At 51.4% G+C, this 16916-nt stretch overlaps 1 long non-coding RNA gene across 1 annotated transcript in view; it reads right to left on the bottom strand.

The window, feature by feature from the left end:
• LOC115470280 overlaps window positions 1-16916 on the bottom strand; it is a 60450-nt gene that overhangs the window by 28444 nt on the left and 15090 nt on the right. The window contains exon 2 of the long non-coding RNA XR_003942161.1: window positions 2203-2207. This is a non-coding gene — a long non-coding RNA (uncharacterized LOC115470280). The remainder of the gene's footprint in view (window positions 1-2202; window positions 2208-16916) is intronic.

The following is a 16916-nucleotide window of genomic DNA, read 5'->3' as shown; positions in this document are numbered from 1 at the left end:
TCATTACACCCATTGACAAGTCAGGCTAAATATGAGCAGAGAAATAAGTTGTTATTTTTATTTATAACAAAATGTCATGTGTTTCACTCATCTTTAATTCTGACTTTTCTTTAATTTGCTGTAGGTTCATATTCCCAAAACAAATGTTGCCAAGGCCCTGTGAGAAAATGCAAGAAGTGAAGATGCTGCAATGAAAGCTACAAATCAGCAGTGTTGTACTTCCAATTAACCAAAAACATCTCTCTCTCTCTCTCTCTCTCTCTCTCTCTCTCTCTCTCTCTCTCTCTCTCTCTCTCTCTTTCTCTCCATGTTCATTCGTTTGTGAAAACATGGCATTTCCTTATTAAACTTTTTGTGATAATCAAAACATCTTTGGCTTCACTGTTTTTCTTTTAACAATAGCCTACAGGCAAAATGTATATGTGAAGAGTCTGTTCACGCTTTTCAAAAATAGTAGGACTAGGGGGCATGCGATGAAGCTACAATGTAGTAAATTTAAAACGAATCAAAGAAAATGTTTCTTTGGTCAACGTGTAATTAAACTCTGGAATTCGTTCCCCCAGAATGTGGTAAAGGTGGTTAGCTTAGCGGAGTTTTAAAAAGGTTTGGACGGCTTCCTGAAGGAAAAGTCCATAGATTGTTATCAAATGGACTTGGGGAAAATCCACTATTTCTGGGATAAGCCATATAAAATGTTTTGTACTTTTTGGGATCTTGCCAGGTATTTGTGATCTGGATTGGCCACTGTTGGAAACAGGATGCTGGGCTTGATGGACCTTTGGTCTGTCCCAGTATGGCAATACTTATGTACTTATGTATTTATATACTTTCATTTTTTCGAAATTGTCTTTTATTTTGAAAAAAAAAATACAAATGCTAGATAAGTCATAGGCTAGGGGAGAGCCACTCAAAATTATGACCTAAACCCTTACTGAGAAACTTAGAGGAGTATTTTTGATGTGATGTCTAAATCTGACTTTGCACATTTTGCTAAAAACTTCCAAAATTTAAGTAATGAAATATAGCAATTTTCGAAACAGAAAAACATCTATCATTTTGTTTTGAAAATGGCTATTTGCTAGATGTTGTTGTACTTAGTGCTTCTATCTTTTTGAACCATTAAAAAAAAAAGCCATTCAAGTGAAAAACGCACAAAATCAAGCCATTTGGATGTAGGAGGAGCCAGCGTTCTTAGTAGTCTGGCCACACAGACATGCTTCAAGTATCACCTATATGTAGATACAGTAGATTTTTGGTGAATTTTGGAGGGCTCACACATTCCACCACAAGTATAACAGTTAGAGTGGGATATGGGCTTAGGTCCCCATCTCTACAGTGCACTGCACTGACCACTAGGCTACTCCAGGGACCTGCTTGCTGCTCTAATAGGTCTGGCTATAATATCTGAAGTTGTCATAGAGGCTTTTAAGTATTGTTTCTTTCACGGAGGAGGGAGGGGGGGGTCAGTGACCACTGCTGCAATAACGTGGGGTCAGTGGTCATCTGGTCATTTAACACACCTTTTTGGGACTTAGTTTTGATAAAAACAGGTCTAGACCAAAACATCTAAATTGTAGCCCTGGACATTTTTGTTATGCTCCTCAGCTGCTGATGGGCTTATTAGCCACCTGGAAAGTTTCTGCTTTGCCTTTGCAAAGTCAAAGGTCCAGGTTGGTGTTTGTGCTTAGTGCACTTCTGCCTTGTCTTGTTTAGCCTTGTTTCTTAGTTAGTGTCCCTAGTCTGTATTCCTTGCCTGTTTGAGTCTCCTGAATCCTGTCTTGAATCCAGTCCTGATTGCTCCTTCCCTGTCTGCTTTTGGCTTCCTTTCCCTTCTGGTTGTGACCCTTGTGGTTGTTTCCTGCCTGTTTGAGACCCTGTACCTGGAACCCTGTTCTAGCCCAGCTTGTGTTTGTTTCCTGCCTATTTGAGACCCTGTATCCTGTACCCTGTCTAGTCAAGTTTGTCTTGATCCACTCCATTCAGTAAGTCCTGCCGGCTGCCTGCACCTAGGTGCTCAACCCCTAGGGAATGGCGGTCAAGCGCAGGTGAAGTCCTGTTCCAGTCACGCTGGTTCCTGAATCCTGCTTGAGAATCCTGTATCCTGTCCAGTCTGAGTTGGAGGGTTTTGCCTGCTGCTGCCACTCCTCATCAGCAGCCCAAGGGCTCACATTAGTCCAGTGTCTGAGAGCCTGAGACCGTGACAGCACCTGAGTGCCCAGAAACCAATATAGAATACAACAAGCCTAGTTATGTGTTTCAAAAAGCTTCTTTTCTGCATAACTCTATCAAATATAATTTAGGGTATATCTTCCTGAATAAATTTGCAATAAGCCTACAGCCAAGCTGGTCCCCCTATCTAAATGACTTTAAGGCTTATTTTCGAAAGTGATCGCCGGCCATTTTCCGACATAAATCGGGAGATGACCGGCGATCTCGCAAAAGCAGCGAAATCGGTATAATCGAAAGTGGCTTTTTTTACACCATCGCCGCTTTCCCGTCGCTGCGCTGGCAAAAGTTCAAGGGGCGTGTCGGTGGCGTAGAAAAGGCAGGGCATAGGCAGACATGGGCGTGGCTACCAGATGGTCGGCTTTCGCGTATAATGGAAAAAAAGCTGCGTTAATCAGTATTTTGCCGGGTTTACTTGGTCCTTTTATTTTCACAACCAAGCCTCAAAAAGGTGTCCCAACTGACCAGATAACCACTGGAGGGAATGGGGGATGATCTCCCCATAGTCCCCCAGTGGTCACCAACCCCCTCCCACACTGAAAAAATAAAAACCTTTTTTTACCAGCCTGTATGCCAGTCTCAAATGTCATACCCAGTTCCCTGTCAGCAGTATGCAGGTCCCTGGAGCAGTGTTTAATGGGTGCAGTGTTCTTCAGGCAGGCAGACCCAGGTCCATCCCCCCCCCCCCCAGCTGTTACACTTGTGGTGCTAAGTGTTGAGCCCTCCAAACCCCCCCCCAAACCCACTGTACCCACATGTAGGTGCCCCCCTTCACCCATAAGGGCTATGGTAATGGTGTAGAGTTGTGGGGAGTGAGTTTGGGGGGGATTTGGGGGGCTCAGCACCCGAAGTAAGGGAGCTATGCACCTGGGAGCTATTTGTGTATTTTTTAAACATTTTTAGAAGTGTCCCCTAGGGTGCCCAGTTGGTGTCCTGGCATGTGAGGGGGACCAGTGCACTACAAATGCTGGCTCCTCCCATGACTAAACGCCTTGGATTTCGACGGGTTTGAGATGGCCGGCATTTTTTTCCATTATCGCTGAAAAACAAAACCGGCGATCTGAAACCCGGCGAACTCTGGCATTTGGCCGGGTAAACCGTATTATCGAAAAAAAAGATGGCCAGCCATCTTTTTTGATAATACGGTTCCGGCCAGCTGTTGCGCCGCTGCCAAAATGGATCGCCGGCGATCTATTTTGCCGGCAACATTCGATTATGCCCCTCTTTGCCACCAACTAGCAAATATCATCATGATACACACAAATGCCATTTGGCTTTAAACATAAACAGTTACCGTGGATTTTAGTCAGAAGTATTTGATCCTTATTAAAAATTTGGATCTGGAGAACAGCTAAGGTTCTCTTAAATGAGTGCAAGTTTTTCCAGAAAAGAAATGTGTGATACCACAAGTTAGGGTTGAGGGAAGGCCTGCGAAATAACACAGCTGGACAAAGGTGTAAAAATGAAACAAGTTCTTTGTTAACAGAAAACCTGAAGCCTGTTACATCACAGGACCATGAACAAAAGGAGAGAAGTCTCTTTTAGTTCAGCAAATACAGTTTTAACTAGGCTTGAAAGGCCCAAAACACAGTCTGTGGCTGGTGGCTGTCACTCCCCAAACACAGCCTGTGAGTTCTTATGTTTTTCTCTATCATTTTCTCTCTAATGGGCAGATGATCAAAAGCCCTGCGCTGTTCCAAACAGTGCCCTAAAAATAGCGCCGGGACAGCGCAGGGCTTTTATGCATCGATGATCAAAGATAATGCATGCAAATCTAAGCAGCGCTATTATCTTTGATTATCATGTTTAAAGTGCAGGAGAATTGTGCCAAGCATGCGCTCAGCACAATCCTTCCGCACTTGTTTGACAGGTCTGGGCTGTCAAAAGTCCAAACCTGTCAAACAGCCTGCCCCAAGCCCGAACAACGAGGCCCCCCCCCCCAAAACCCCCAGAAAATGTCGTGGCCGCCGCCGGCCAAACTCTCTCCCACCTTCCCACCCACTGACGGGGGGGGGGGGGGGCTGGAGGATCGGTGGGTCTCCAGCCCCCGATACCCCCAGAAATCGTTGATTGCCCGCCTCCTGCCAAAGGATCTCCCACTGTGATCCATCCCCCCAGCGTTGTCCTTAGATTTCCTGGTGGTCCGTGGTGTGCTGTGGTGTGGTGCTGTGGTGTCGTGACACCCCCCTGGCCCCCTCCCGGCCCCCCTACCTTTTGTTGGAGGAGGGACGCAGCCTGCCTGCCTCCCTCCTCTTCCAGTCAGTCGACGCCCAAAATGGCGGCGCCCAGCCCCGCCAATTGAATCCTGGGATGTGCTGGGCAGGGCTACAGACCATGTAAGGGAATCGCTCCCTTTCATGGTCTGTAGCCCCGCCCAGTGCATCCCAGGATGCAGTGGGTGGTGCTGGGCGCCGCCATTTTGGGCGTCGACTGACTAGAAGAGGAGGAAGGCAGGCAGGCTGCGTCCCTCCTCCAACAAAAGGTAGGGGGGCCGGGAGGGGGGCCGGCACGACACCACAGCACACCACGGACCACCAGGGAATCTAAGGACAACGCTGGGGGGAGGATTTGGGGTGGGCTGGAGGTTCACCGGACCTCCAGCCCCCACCCCCACCTCCCCGTCGATGGATCACAGTGGGAGATCCTTTGGCCGGAGGCAGTCAATCAACTATTTCTGGGGGGTTCGGGGGCTGGAGACCCACCGGACCTCCAGCCCCCCGTTCGCGTTTGCCTTGGGGGGGAAGGGGGGCCTGCCAGCATGCAACTGCATGCTGGACAGGGCTCACCATGCCTCCCCAATGATCCGCAAAATCTAACGCCAGCTGAGAGCTGGCGTTGATTTTGCTGCGGCCAGCGACCCAATCTTTGGCGGCCAATCAACGATTTCTCCAGCCCACCGTGAACATTTGGGGGGGATCGTCGGGGGGACCGGAGGTCCACCGGACCTCCAGCCCCCCGTTCACGTTTGCCTTGGGGGGGAAGGGGGGCCTGCCAGCATGCAACTGCATGCTGGACAGGGCTCACCATTCCTCCCCAATGATCTGCAAAATCTAACGCCAGCTCGGAGCTGGCGTTGATTTTGCTGCGGCCAGCGACCCAATCTTTGGCGCGCTGGTCGCTGATCATTGGGGATGAATGCGTTAAGTGCCAATTAGCATGCATTTGCAAGCTAATTGCACTAGAAGCCCTGTTTAGCATGCATTTGCATGCTACTTGAGCTGAAAGCCCTCGAGTGCGCTGTTTCAGGCGCTCGAGGGCTCTGATCATGGGTCGGCTGCAAACTCTGGCGCTAGTATGACGTTAACAGCCTCTAGCGCCAGAGTTTGCTTTTGATCATGAGGGCCTCAGTTTTCAAGTCTGCCTCCAGCCAGACCTCAGAGCAAGGCTTACAAGTCTCCATTCAAAAAGTTGGCTTACCTCAGCCAGGTCACAGTTGCTAGATACAGGTTGTAGAGGCATAAGATGGGACTTCTATTCTTCCTTTCCTGGGTCTCCTTAACCCTAGTCTGGCCCTATCTTTTATACTTACTCTTTCCTGTACCTTCGACTCCACCTATCCTGTCTCACTTCCTCCCTGGATGGGACTAATGGGTTTAGGGCGGCTAAGGCTATCTGAGGGACTATCCTTAAGGATGAGGGGCAGTATAGTGTCTACCCTCCTCAGATCAACCCTACATTGCATATTTCTTCCTCTCAGGAACAGCTTCTGAATAATATAGGCTACCAGATGCTCTTTCCCTGTCCACTCCCTCGGGCTAGAACAGCCCTGAGACCAAACTCTGACGAATCAGTCTGCACAATGAAGGGCTGGTTGAAGTCTGGCCAGCACCAGCTCTAAACAAATGTCCCTCTTTAGGGTTTGGAAGGCCACATTTAGCTTTTTGGTCTAGTGCATCTGTTTCGGAGCCTTCTTCTGTAGGAGGTGGGTTAGCAAACTCTGAACTAAAACAGAAGTAATAACTGATGAGGCCCAGGAAAGTTCATACTTGTTTCTTCATCTGGGGTACTGGCACCTGGGTGTTTGCCTCTACCTTCTGGATCTGGGGTCTCACTTGTCCTTTTCTGACCGAGAACCTCAGATACTGTCTTGTGTGGAGATTCCGTGAGCCCTTAGGTCCAGCTGGAGGGATGAAGTGACAGTAGACACCAGCCCTCCAAGGGATAGCCGAACAACCCCAAGTCTTCACCTGCAGCGACCGCCGTTCCCCAAGGGTTGAGCCCCCAGGTGCAGGTGGCCAACAGGACTTCCGGAACTGCAGGGGTTGGCGGACTGGCCACAAATGACAGAGAGTCCTGGAGGCCGGGCCAGGCTACAGACAGCAAGCAGAGATTTGTCAGGAACCAGCAGAAGTCTGGGCAGGCAGCGAGCAAAGAGTTGACAGGATCCAGCAGAAGTCTGGGCAGGCAATAAACAGAGGATTGTCAGGAACCAGCAGAAGTCTGGGCAGGCAGCAAGCAGAGAGTTGTCAGGAACCAGCAGAAGTCTGGGCAGGCAGCGAGCAGAGAATTGTCAGGAACCAGCAGAAGTCTAGGCAGGCAGCGAGCAGAGGATTGTCAGGAACCTGCAGAAGTCTGGGCAAGCAGCAAGCAGAGAGTTGTCAGGAACCAGCAGAAGTCTGGGCAGGTTAGACAAGAGCGAAGTCAAGATACCACACACGGAAGCATGAGTCCTCAGTGAGTAGAAGCCGAAGCAACTAGCAGCGTTTTCCAGCTCCTTAAGTAGCCCCTCCAATTCGGGAAACAAGAATCAGCTGGCAGGAGGCAGGACAATGGGAGACCCTGCGACCCACGTCATCAAGGCCGGCCAATCAGGATTAGTAGCCGGCCGACAGAGACGGAGACCAACCGCACCTGCCCAATATGGAGGGACCAGGAGGCGCGGCTAAGCCTTCCGAGCTCCGCACCTGGATGGAGGTGACGCCCACGAACGCCGGCGAGCCCCAACATGGCCAATTCTCCCCATACAGCCGGAACTCCGTGCCGGTGCCGGCCCCAGCGCCGGCAAGGCAAGAGGAGAGAGGAGTGAGGTGCGGAGCGCTAGTCCACCTGTCTGACCGCCACTCTGTGCTAGGCAGGCGGAGACGGAGAGCGGCCAGACCATGGGGAGCAAATCCAGGTGAGGGACGTGACAGTATCCCCCCCCCCCCGAAGCCCCTCCTCCTTCCCGGTCCAGGTTTAGAGGGATGACGGGCATGGAAGTCTTGTACCAATTCTGGAGCATGTACATTGGTGGCTGGTTCCCATAAATTGTCCTCAGGACTGAAATGTTTCCAAGACAACAGATAGAATAACTTTCCCCTCTGCCACTTGGAGTCCACGATCTCCTCGACCTTGTACTCCGGATCCAGTTCTGACTTCGGAACCTTCAATTTTCCCTGGCGGGGATGCCACTTGGACCTCAAAAAGGGTTTCAACAACGAGACGTGGAAGGCATTATGTACTCGCAGGGTCATTGGTAGGTGCAGGCGGTAAGTGACCGTGCCTAGACAGGATTGGACAGGAAAAGGCCCAATGAACCGTGGTGCAAACCTCCGTGAGGGCAACCGGAGTCTCAAGTACTTAGTGTTCAACCAAACCTTCTGCCCGGTTTGGAATACCAGTGCGGTGCGTCGCTGCTGGTCAGCAAACTGCTTGTACTTGGTGACCGCCCACTGTAATTGCTCTTGAACTTTCCTCCAGGTCCCACGCATGTCTGAAAGGGCCTGCTGCAAGTGTGGAATGGTCTGATCCATGGGCAGAGGTGACGGAAGCCGTGGGTGCTGACCATACACCACGAAGAAAGGTGACATCTTGGAGGCCGAGTGCAGGCTGTTATTGTACGCGAATTCCGCCCACAGCAGGAGTAAAGACCAGTTGTCCTGCCGATCGTTGGTGAACGCTCGGAGGAAAGCCTTGAGGGTCTGGTTGATTCTTTCTACCATCCCATTGGTTTGGGGATGGTAGGCAGAGGAGAAATGAGTTGTGATTCCCAAGGCAGTGCACAACTCCCTCCAAAACCGAGAGGTGAACTGTGACCCTCGGTCGCTGATAATCCGGACTGGTAATCCGTGGAGCCTGAAGATATGCTGGATGAATTGGGAAGCCAAGATGGTGGCTGAGGGTAGTGCTTTCAATGGAACAAAGTGGGCCATTCTGCAGAACTGGTCTACCACCACCCAGATTACTGTATGCCCCTGGGAGTGAGGAAGGTCAGTAATGAAGTCCATGGAGAGCTCCTCCCAGGGCTGTCGGGGCACAGGTAATGGTTGTAACTTTCCCCATGGTCTTCCAACCACAGATTTAACCCGGGCACAAGTGGGGCACGAAGAGACATAATGCAGGACATCCTGAGCCATCTGAGGCCACTGATACTCACGGGCGATCAGGTGCAAGGTCTTGTGGAAACCAAAATGTCCAGCGAAAGCGGAGGTATGGGCCCAGTGCATCACTCCTCTCCGATTCCGTGGAGGCACAAAAGCTTTCACGGTGGAGGTGGCGACCGGCACGGAGGCCACGCAGGCTGGATCCAACATTGGATGAGGTTCCTCGGGGTCCTCATGTGCTTCAAAAGCCCGAAAAAGAGCATCCGCTTGTATATTCTTCTCCGCGGGACGGAACACTAGCCAGAAATGGAATCGAGCAAAGAACAGTGACCAGCGGGCCTGGCAGGGATTCAGCCTCTTAGCTTCTTGTAAATACAACAAATTTTTGTGATCGGTGATCACGGTAAACATGTGTTCCGTGCCCTCCAACAAATACCTCCATTCTTGGAGGGCGAGCTTCAAGGCCAGGAGTTCTCTGTCCCGCACTGTGTAATTCCGCTCCGCAGGGGTAAATTTGCGGGAGAAGAAGAAGCAAGGGAGCCGTTTCCCAGTGGGGGTTGCCCGAGACAAGATAGCACCGGCCCCTAATGAGGACGCATCCACCTCCACAAAGAATGGTTTGCTGGGGTCGGGACTGCGAAGGATGGGAGCAGAAACAAATGCCTTTTTCAGAGTGGAGAAGGCTTCATGCGCCTCCGGAGGCCAATTCCGGGCATCAGCACCCTTCCTGGTAAGAGCGGTCAGGGGCACGGTGACCTAGGAGTAATGCAAGATAAACTGACGATAGTAATTTGCAAACCCCAGGAACCACTGCAGTGCCTTGAGGCCCTGGGGTTTAGGCCAGTCCCGGATGGCCTGTAACTTCTTGGGATCCATCTGGAGACCCTCTGCGGAGATGATGTATCCAAGGAACGGAATGACTTGCTGATGGAAAGCACACTTGCTCAGTTTTGCAAACAACCGGTGTTGTCTCATCCGTTGAAGATGGACGAAAGAGACATGTTCCTGGGGTGACCTGGAGAAGATTAAAATGTCGTCCAAATCAACTATTACAGAGGAGTATAGGAGGTCCTGAAGCACGAAGTTGATGAAGTCCTGGAAGACCGCAGGGGCATTACATAGTCCGAAAGGCATAACTAGATACTCGAAATGCCCCTCATGGGTGTTGAATGCAGCTTTCCACTCATCCCCCTGGCGGATACGAATTAAGTTGTAGGCCCCCCGCAAGCCTAGCTTGGTAAAGACTCGGGCTCCCTGGAACCTATCGAAGAGCTCCGAGATCAAAGGCAGAGGATACCGATTTTTAACGGTAATAGCATTCAGGCCCCGGTAATCAATACACGGCCTGAGGGATCCATCCTTTTTGCTTACAAAAAAGAACCCAGCTCCTGCAGGAGAGGAGGATAGTCGAATAAATCCTTTCTGCAGGTTTTCCCGGAGAGTGGAGGAGTGGCCTAGTGGTTAGGGTGGTGGACTTTGGTCCTGAGGAACTGAGTTCAATTCCCACTTCAGGCACAGGCAGCTCCTTGTGACTCTGGGCAAGTCACTTAACCCTCCATTGCCCCATGTAAGCCGCATTGAGCCTGCCATGAGTGGGAAGCGCGGGGTACAAATGTAACAAAAAAAAAAAATAAGCCCGCATGGTTTTAGACTTGTCCCGAGACAGTGTGTATAGTCTGCCCCTAGGGGGCATCTTGTCAGGAAGCAAGGTAATGGCACAGTCAAACGGCCGATGAGGAGGTAAAGTGTCTGCCTCCACCGGGTTAAATACATCAGCAAAGTCCTGGTATACGTCGGGCAAAGAGGCTTTACAGGGCTGTAACACCCCAGGAAGGGTGGTAAGAACTGGACGACTGGGTTCTGGGTCCTTTACACAAACTCCAATGCAACGACTGCCCCAGCTACGGATCTCCCCAAGTACCCAGTCGATGACGGGCGAATGACGCCGTAGCCAGGGGAGTCCCAGAACAACTGTATGAATGGATCTAGGCAATATCAGGAGCTGGATCTCCTCCTGGTGATGATCTCCCACCTTCATTTCTAAGGGAGAGGTACTCTGGGTGACAGGCTGAGGTAGAGCTGTTCCTTGGATAGATGTTACTCGCAGAGCCGGCTTACACGGCCCCATCGGCTGCCCCAACTGTTCTAAGAGTTCAGTACTGATAAAATTTCCCCCTGCCCTGGAGTCCAGCAGGGCTCTGGTATGTACCACAAACTCCTGCCACCGCAGGATGACTGGAAGGGTAATCAAGTTGTTGGGGAGGGGAGCAGAGTGACCCAAGACCATTCCCCTCACAAGGTCTTGGTGCCGGCGTTTCCCGGCCGGGTAGTGCAGGCTTGGATGAAATGGCCGGCCTCTCCACAATACAGGCACAAGTTGTTGCACCGCCGATGAGCTCTCTCGGCCTCAGTTATGCGCTGTCGTCCGATGATCATAGGTTCTTCAGATGTCCCTCCCCGGCTACCACCTGGGGCCTTAGAGGAGGAGGTTCGCCTGACCCTGGCGCCGGATCTAGGGGCTGACTGATGAGAAGCCCAATCCCGGGCTTTCTCCTGAAACCGCGTGTCTACTCGGATGCATAGTGCGATCAAGGCGTCCAGCGGAACCGGAAGGTCCAGTCCCGCCAACTCATCCTTAATGCGCCCCTGGAGACCCTGCCAGAAAATTGCAGAGAGGACCTCCTGGTTCCATCTCACTTCGGTGGCTAAGGTTCGGAACCGGATCGCATATGCTCCCACGGATCCATCTCCCTGTTATATCCGCAACAATTCGGCAGCAGCCGAGGACGTTCTTCCTGGAACATCAAATACCAGTCGAAACTGGTGCAGAAACTCCCAAATCGGACAGAAGAGGGTCCCATTGCTCACAGAGAGGAGACGCCCAGGCCAAGACCGGACCAGTAAGTAAGGAAATAATGTATGCCACTTTCATCCTCTCCGAGGGGAACGCCCCGGCTGCATATCAAAATACATAATACACTGGTTCAAAAAACCCCTACAGTTTGCAGGGGTCCCATCGAACAGCGAAGGTTCGGGAAACCGGGGTCCTGAAAAAGTCTCCCCCGGCCTGGAGGCCGCCGGGGCGGGCTGACGCTGAGCCTGGATAGAAGTCAACTGGGAACAGACCTGTTGGAGAGCTCCAGATAGGGTATTTAGTTTTGCTACCTGTTTCTGAGGCAATCCAGCTACAGACATCTTTCATATTGAACTGGTGCTGTATGATCAATCAGGATATCTTTCTGGTCAGAGATAAAAGTAATGACAATGGTGGCAGTTTTGCTGGCATAATTTTTCCAGCCATCTTCCTGCTATTCAGAACTTTAGTACCTTTTGAAAAAAAAAAAGTAGAAACCACCAAGGGTCTTTTTACAAAATTGTGCTAAAAAGTTTACATAGTTTTTTCCCATGTGCTAAGGTAATGTTAGTGCAGCTGGAAAATGGCTGGTATTTCATTTTCTGAATTAATGCTAATGCTAAAAAACTCTTCTACAGAACTTCAAAACCTCTTTAAACCAACCACTGTAGAGTATAATATATGTTGCTAATTGATTCCCTCAAAATAAAAACTTTAAAAAAAAAAGGAGGGAAAGAACTCAACAGACCCGGGTGAACTTGTCACTAACGTACTCCAAGCACTCAACAGGCCATTATGTCATCACTGGCCAAAAACCTCCACAAATGTATTTTTATACTTTTTTAATACTCAAAAACATCACATTGTGTTCATCCAAATATGTGAACAAAACCCAAAAATATGTAAATACAGTAACTTAGCTTCTTGCAGGGGCGTAGCCACGGGTGGGCCTGGGTGGGCCCAGGCCCACCCAGTTTTGGTTCAGGCCCACCCAGCAGTGGAGGCAGCGGAGCGGAGGGAGCAGGCTGAGCTCCGATCCCGCATCTGCCTCCCCAGCCTGCCGTCCGCCGTACCTTTAAATATTACAGTTTTGCTGGAGTCGCGGGCGGCCGGCATTGAAGACATCGGCAGGCTTACGCCGGTTCCAGCAGCCTTCCCTCTTCCCTCGTTGCAAGTCGGATGATGGCTCCGCCCTCTTCTGACGTATTTCCTGTATCTACGAGGGCGGAGCCATCATCCGACTTGCAACGAGGGAAGAGGGAAGGCTGCTGGAACCGGCGTAAGCCTGCCGATGTCTTCAATGCCGGCCGCCCGCGACTCCAGCAAAACTGTAATATTTAAAGGTACGGGGGGGCAGGAAGGAAACAGGGCAGACGGGAGAGGAGGGTTGCTGGATGGAGGGAAGGGGAGAGGAGGGTTGCTGCACATGGTGGAAGAAGGGGAGAGGAGGGTTGCTGGATATGGTGGAAGAAGGGGAGAGGAGGGTTTGCTGGACATGGTGGAAGAAGGGGAGAGGAGGGTTGCTGGGCATGGTGGAAGAAGGGGAGAGGAGGGTTGATGGAGGGAAGGGGAGAGGAGGGTTGCTGGACATGGTGGAAGAAGGGGAGAGGAGTGTTGCTGGGCATGGTGGAAGAAGGGGAGAGGAGGGTTGCTGGACATGGTGGAAGAAGGGGAGAGGAGGGTTGCTGGACATGGTGGAAGAAGGGGAGAGGAGGCTTGCTGGACATGGTGGAAGAAGGGGAGAGGAGGGTTGCTGGATATGGTGGAAGAAGGGGAGAGGAGGGTTGATGAAGGGAAGGGGAGAGGAGGGTTGCTGGACATGGTGGAAGAAGGGGAGAGGAGGGTTGCTGGACATGGTGGAAGAAGGGGAGAGGAGGGTTGCTGGATATGGTGGAAGAAGGGGAGAGGAGGGTTGATGGAGGGAAGGGGAGAGGAGGGTTGCTGCACATGGTGGAAGAAGGGGAGAGGAGGGTTGCTGGACATGGTGGAAGAAGGGGAGAGGAGGGTTGCTGGATATGGTGGAAGAAGGGGAGAGGAGGGTTGATGGAGGGAAGGGAGAGGAGGGTTGCTGCACATGGTGGAAGAAGGGGAGAGGAGGGTTGCTGGACATGGTGGAAGAAGGGGAGAGGAGGGTTGCTGGATATGGTGGAAGAAGGGGAGAGGAGGGTTGCTGGATGGAGGGAAGGGGAGAGGAGGGTTGCTGGACATGGTGGAAGAAGGGGAGAGGAGGGTTCCTGCATGGAGGGAAGGGGAGAGGAGGGTTGCTGGACATGGTGGAAGAAGGGGAGAGGGCAGGGGAGAGGAGAGTTGCTGGACATGGGTGGATGGAGGGGAGGGTAGGGGGGAGAGGAGGGTTGCTGGACATGGAGGGGGAGGGAGGAGTGAGGAAGGAGATGAGATAACAGAAAAGGAAGAGAGTAGAAAAACTGCACATGGATGAAGAAAATAGGCAAAAGCTGGATCCACTGGACAGTCAAGTTTGCGGAGGACCCAGCTTTTACTTACGGATGTAGGACAAGAAATGAAGAAGAAAGGCGGAAAGTAAACAAATAAATGGAAAGGAAGCCCTGGAAACGGAGTTAAGAGGACAGATAGCAGCAGAATCGGATACTGGGCCAGCATGATCAGAAAAACAGTCACCAGACAACAAAGGTAGAAAAAAATTCATTTTATTTTCATTATAGTGTTTGGAATATGTCCACTTTGAGAATCAGGTGCTCAACATTAAAATTTTTATTAAAATTTTTATAAGTAAATATTTATTTACTTATTTATGGCATTTTATCCCACATTAAACATGAATTAAATTGGAACCTGGGATCATTTAATTTTTTTTTCCTGGAGACAGTAATGCATTGCCCCCCCCCCCCCCCCCCCCCCCAGGCTCTCTCCCCGGCTATAGCCAGCTCTGCAATTTTGAGGGGAGGTGCACAGGTGGATGGGGGGGGGGGGGGGGTGCAGAGGTGGACCGGGGAGAGAGCCTGTTGTTAAACATTTACCAGCACACCACTGTCTAGTGCCCACCCATCCAACCTGTTGGCCCACCCAAAAATTGACTTCTGGCTACGCCACTGGCTTCTTGTATGATCCGGCTGCTTAACTCCTGGTAACATAACTCCCGATAAGGACCTGTTTTGCCCTCTGGCGTTTTCAAGGGAGATGCGCAGCTGTGTTTTGTCTTCTTCTTCAAAACAAAGGATAAAAATACATTTGTGGAGGTTTTTAGCCAATGATGACATAATGGCCCATTGAATGTTGGGAGTACGTTAGCGACAAGTTCACTTGAGCACCTGGGTCTGTTGAGGTCTTTTCCTCCTTTTTGTGTTTTTTCTTTTTTATTTTAAAGGAATATATTAGCAACATATATCAGCAACGTATCAAGGGTGGGGCGGTGGGGGCGGTCCGCTCCGGGTGCACACTACTGGGGGAGTGCCTCCCACCCGCCGGCTCCGCTGGTTCCCTGCTCCTTCTGCCCCGGAACAGGTTACTTCCTGTTCCGGGGCAGAGGAGCAGGGAGCCAGTGGAGCTGAGAGCCACGCTGTTGCTCCCCGCAGCTAAAGATGTACCCGGGGGGGGGGGGGGGGGGTTGATGCACCATGGAGGGTGTCATTTCGCCAGGGGGGGGTCATGCTGCACCCGAGGGGGGTGCGCATCGGCGATCCGCCCTGGGTGGCAGCCGATCTAGGATCGTCACTGACATATATTATACTCTACAGTGATTTGTTTAAACATATGCTAATCCTACCATTTGCATGTGGCCATTAACAAAAATTAGCAGTTGAGACCTTGCTATCGCTATATTGTAGGCAATAGGGGCTAATGTGCTAAACACACACTAATTATTTACAGAATGGTAATGCAGATGCACTAACTGATTAGCACAAAAATGCTCACTCTCCACCTCCAGACTTCCCCCCACTGCAAAATAAAAAAAAAATTAGCACGTGATTTACACACACAGATTGCAAAAATAGCACAGGACCAGTGGCGTAACAAGGGGGGGGGAGGGGCGGTCCACCCCGGGTGTCAGCAGGGGGGGTGCTCCCTGCCAGCTCCCCCCCCCCCCGGGTGCAGCACGATGACACCCCCCCAACCCAGTGCCTACCCTCCTCCGTCCAACCAGCTCCCTACCTTTAAAAAAAATATCGGAATCCGAGGCGAGGCGTAGCGCCTCGCACTTGCATGTAAAAGAAATGTGGACCGTCTGATCGGGCCTTCCCTTGCTCTATCTTTCCCGCCCTCTGCTGAAGCAACTTCCTATTTCTGCAAGGGCGGGACAGACAGAGCGAAAGAAGGTCCGTTGAGACGGTCCACATATCTTTTCCGTGCAGGCGCGAGGCCCTGCGCCTCGCCTCGGATTCCGATATTTTTTTTAAAGGTAGGGAGTTGGTTGCACGGAGGAAGGTAGGCACTGGGTCGGGAGGAGGGGTGTCGATGCGCCGGGGGGGGGGGGGGGGTCATCGTGCTGCACCCTGGTGGCAGCCCCCCTTGCTACGCCACTGCACAGGACACCTCAGCATGCCCCATGATAAGCCCTTTTAAGCTGCTTAGTAAAGTAGCCTAATGGTGGCCTGCAAATCTGATGCTCAGAAGCAAATGCAGACGCTAGAGGCTATTAACACCAGACCAGAACCCACATTTACTACCACAAAATGTTCAGAGCTGGTGAGCACATGAAATTACGAGATTGCTGACCCTGAATGCAATGAGCATACAAATTCATGTTAATCAGGGTTATTAGTATTCCTTCCCAATGCTCGGATCTAGCATTAGGGTTTGTCAGGGCATTGGGGAGACCCAGTTCAGCATGCATTTGCATGCTTCCAGGCCACGACTCTCTAAAACACAAGGGCATGGAGATCTGGTGGCCCTCCAGATCCCTGTCGTTCCCCCCCCCCCCCAACACATAAGCACCCCCCCACACACACACACACACACCGACAATATAAAAAAAAACTGGTGGTCCAGTGGGACCCTTGGATGCACTGGGCAGGGCAGCGTGCCACCATTTTGAGGCAGCACCCATAGGAGGAGGGAACAAGGGAGTGCTAGTCCCTCCTCCTGTTTTGAGGTATGATTGGGTAGGATGGGTGGGCCCACCACTAGGCTATCATTGTTCTGTCCTCCGACAGCCTCGCACTAGTTTATAACGTGATCCTAAAATGTGTGTAATGGGCTTTGGGTCAAGATGGCGTCCATGTAAGGGAGCGTTACACGTCGGCTCTCAAGCTCCAGGCTTCGCTCCAGCAGCGCGTATTTTATCTCACCTGATATTATGGTGAAGAGAAAAGGGAAAGTCGGGGCAAAAGCCGCCGCGAGCCCTGGCGGAAATCCGACGCTCCGGCAGCCGACCCTGGAATCTTTTGGCCTCCGTGCATCGGGAGTCCTGGCACCAGCTTTGGTTGGATCCCCAGAACAACGGGGGGATCTTAGCTTAGAGGCGGCGTCTTTAAGTCCGCCTCTTCAGGCTGTACCGCCGAAACCGAGCGGTGAGAAGAAAACAGTGGGAGAACCCCAGACAAGTTTTCTGGAGG

This window comes from Microcaecilia unicolor, chromosome 5 (assembly GCF_901765095.1).
Source record: "Microcaecilia unicolor chromosome 5, aMicUni1.1, whole genome shotgun sequence".
NCBI classification, from domain to species: Eukaryota; Metazoa; Chordata; class Amphibia; order Gymnophiona; family Siphonopidae; genus Microcaecilia; species Microcaecilia unicolor.
This window is presented reverse-complemented; position numbering and strand designations above follow the sequence as displayed.